The sequence below is a fragment of the Rousettus aegyptiacus genome, unplaced genomic scaffold (genome assembly GCF_014176215.1).
Source record: "Rousettus aegyptiacus isolate mRouAeg1 unplaced genomic scaffold, mRouAeg1.p scaffold_m13_p_2, whole genome shotgun sequence".
NCBI lineage: Eukaryota > Metazoa > Chordata > Mammalia > Chiroptera > Pteropodidae > Rousettus > Rousettus aegyptiacus.
The window spans coordinates 102,321,161-102,324,949 of NW_023416295.1; the positions used below are offsets into that span (position 1 = coordinate 102,321,161).

General features: G+C 35.9%; 1 pseudogene; it reads left to right on the forward strand.

The window, feature by feature from the left end:
• The first annotated feature begins 887 nt into the window (after positions 1 to 887).
• LOC118614173 lies at positions 888 to 1,007 on the forward strand (annotated as a pseudogene).
• Positions 1,008 to 3,789: the final 2,782 nt, after the last annotated feature.

Genomic DNA, 3,789 nt, shown 5'->3' on the forward strand with positions numbered 1-3,789 from the left:
GAGCCTCCTATGAAAATATAGCTTAATGATAATCCCTCCCATGCCAAAAAAGAAAAAAAAAAAACTCCTTTCTCTCCTCTTCCTTCACCTAAATTCCAGTAAAATTGTTATTTCCAAATCCTTTCTATAAGGAATTTTTGAATTGCCATTGTTTTTTATATAAGGTTTCACATTTTAAAGGCCTTTTTAGCTCCTTGACAAAAGCTGTTAAGATTTAGAAAGTTTTAAAAAGAGAGATGCTACCTGAGTGGGTCATAGAATATGTTTCTGATTTGATGAGACCATCTAAGTTCAAATCTGGTTCTTGGCTGTGAAATGATGGTTTCAAGCTCAGTCAGTGAGTTCGATCTTTCCAGACTGGAATCCATATCTGTTATTTATTAGCCATGTGAACTTAGGCAAGTTACTTGATCTCTGGTTTCCTCATTTGTACAATGGGAATAACGATAATATTTAGCTGATGGAGTTGTTGCGAACATTAAATGAAACAGTTGATGTAAAACACTTAGTGCAAATCAATTATGATTCATATGGCTTTGAGGAGTGGAATTATGGTATATAATCGTTCATTCATTCATTCATTCATGTGTTCAATAATAGACAACCTATTGTGTTTAAGGAACATTCTGAGGGCCATAAAAATATAACTTACATATGAACCTTGACCTTTTAACCTTGAAATGAAACTAATAATAAAAACAAGTCATTGTAAGGATAGAGCAACAAATAGCATCAAGTTAAGAACATAGGCTCTGGACTCAAGACTCTTGCAGTTTCAAATATCAGCTTCATCACTAGCTATCTGTGTAACCTTAAACCAGTTACTTAACTTCATTAAAATTTTCCTCTTCTCATATGTGAGAAAATGAAGATAAATAGCACTTATCGTCTACGGCCATGCCACCCTGAACATGACTGATCCCATCTGATCTTGGAAGCTAAGCAGGGTTAGGCCTGGTTAGTACTTGGATGGGAGAATTACCTAGGAATACCAGGTGGTGTAGGTGTTTTTTTTTTTTTTTTTTTTTTTTTTTTTTTTTTTAAAAAAAATAATAGCACTTATCTCACAGTGTTTTATCAGGATTAAATGAGAAAATGCATGTAAAGTGCTTAGCACTTTGGCACATAGCAAGTAATGTTACCTATTTCCACAAAAAAGGTCCAGAAGAAACACTGAAGTAATTCCAAAGAGTTGGGGGAATGTTTTTTTTTCTGTTTGGGAAAGGAAAGAATCATGAATGACTTTCTGCAAATGGCTGATAAGCCACAAAACCAATTTATAAATTTATCAAAGAATACACACTGAGCTATTACCATGAGCTGACTCAACTATTCTGTGAGGTAGGTTTTTACAGAGATATTAAACCCTCATCTTTCAGATGAGAAAACAGAAATCCAGAGAGTTTAAATTAAGGTTGCTGAAAGCTCCCCAGTTAAGTTCTGGTGAAGCTGGTGTTTGTTCACATGTCTGTTTGACTTCCAAGCCCAGGTTCTTAAACATCTGTTTTACATCCTCTACAGAGATGTGGGCATTGCGTAGCCCACCATCCTCCCAGGATGGGGATGAGGGACAATAGGAGAGCTGCAAGATGGCTGACAAGCATGGAGTCCGGGAGTTTGTGGCAAACCTCCTCCAGTTTATATTAGGGTCGAGACAATATTCCTACTCTGTGATCAGACGAAATCAAACAAAGTCTGCACCTTTTTAGTCACTGGACTATTGAGGTCCATTGGACGATGCTAGATAATCCTGACGAATTTTTTGTTCTCTGGTTCTTTTGTCCTTGTCTGCTTTCAGGAGCTCCAAAACCCTCCACACTGACTGTCAAGCACAGATTAGATTTCTTGTTCTACTCTAATCCTTGATGAAAGATGGGAAACACTCTAGTTTAATTAATAACACATTGACACATTTTTCTGATAGTAAAAATGCAATCTACATTATTTGAGCCCTTCATTTGCACCAAACTAGATGCTGTATCCAATGACCTTTTCTAATCTTTGATACCTTCTTGTAAGGTAGAGATTACTTTCATGAGTTCAAAAACCCTGGAATTAGATTGCTAGGTTCAAATTGTGACCCCACTTACTAGCTTTCTGACTTTAAGCAAGTTGGTTAATCTCTTTATATCTCAGTTTCCTTATCTCTACAATGGAAATAATAGTGTATTATTATTGGGGAAATAATTATTAATAATTAAGTTAATAATAATTAATTAATATGGGCAAGCAAATTAATTAATACACTTAGTGTTCTTAGTAATGTGCCTTGTTTATCATAAGTACCTAATACATGTTAGCTCTGTTAGGGAGGAGAAACTTTTCCTCTAACCTCTTAGATTCAGTGACTGGAAGCTTGTGGATTAAACTGGTGAAAGATAGATTGGAAAGAGAAAAGACAAACTTCTATTCACATATGTTTGCAGGTGTTCACAGAAAAATATGACTTAAGGAGATGGTTACAATTTAGGGCATATATACCATCTCAATTGAGAAAGGGGAAGGAAGGACACTTAAGAGGAAATAATTAATTTAGGAACATCAGTGGGCTCTTAGAAGAATAAATGAGAGCTATAATAGTTTTGTGGCAATGTAGGTTTAGGTGATCTTATTCTAATGCTGACTGACTTCTCTTCAATGACAGGAAACGATCTTCTCTGGTTATGAAACTTTCTCAGAGGACATTTATGACAATAGAATTCTTTTGGGAGGTTCAGTTTTTTAGGCAGACAAGGGGAATTCCGAAAGAAACTCTTCATAGTGGTATATTCTGGATCTTTTCAACTCTTACCACTTCCATTTTATGGATGGGAAAATGGAGGCTTAGAAAGAGTAATTTACTTAAGATCACCAAGGTGGTAAATGCAGAACTGGAATTTAAACTCAGGTTGATCTGGTCGCAGAGCCTTTGATCTTTCCACTGTGAGAGATCAGAGAAGGAGAAACTTTAATCTTTTCCTGAAATTCTCAGTGAATGTAAATTCTTTGGGTTAAACTTATGCCTGGGCCTCAGAGTCATCATTTATGAAATAAGATATTGAACGATATGCTTTTAAGAGCCTTTCAAGCTCCAAAATTATGATTTATTTCTGGTGTTTTAGTGTAAACCATCACTGGAGAAGAAATTATGGTCATATTTCTGAGAATGTACCAGAGGAGCCATTGCAACGTATGTGCGTGTGTGTGTGTGTGTGCATACACTCTTCCATGTGTGTACACCTGCATATGTGTCTCCGTTGCTCTAAAAAGAATAATTGTCTTTGGAAGGAAAAGGGAAGATCTTAAGATGTAGATAGTTTAGTTGTTTATTTCTACCACACAAGCTGTTGACCTAGGATTCTGCACGTCCTCAGGGAGTGTCTCTCCCAGGCCTTTTACACTAGGTGATTGGCAAGGCAAGTCCTTCCAAAAGAGATAAGTGGCTTCTTAAAGTAAACTCAGAATAAATGGAGTACAGATTCTGTTTACGAAATATTTCCTGGTTGATGGATATTAACGTGCAGCTTTGCATGGTATGTTCTTTGAGGAATGGAAAAAATGAGGTTGAATTCTGTTTCTCTATAATTTGGGTATTTTTAAGCTGCCCCAGATAGAAGATTATATTATTTCAGAGCAGAAACTTAAATCTATAGAAATAGATGCTATCAAGTGGGAGATATGTTTACTTTGGAGACCACTGGGAAATGGGGAGAGGCTTTTGAAAGCTAGTTACATTTATTAAATACGTTCTTTGGAATTTATTGAAGTTGTGGAATTCTATGCATGACCACGAAATTTTCTGTTCAGTTT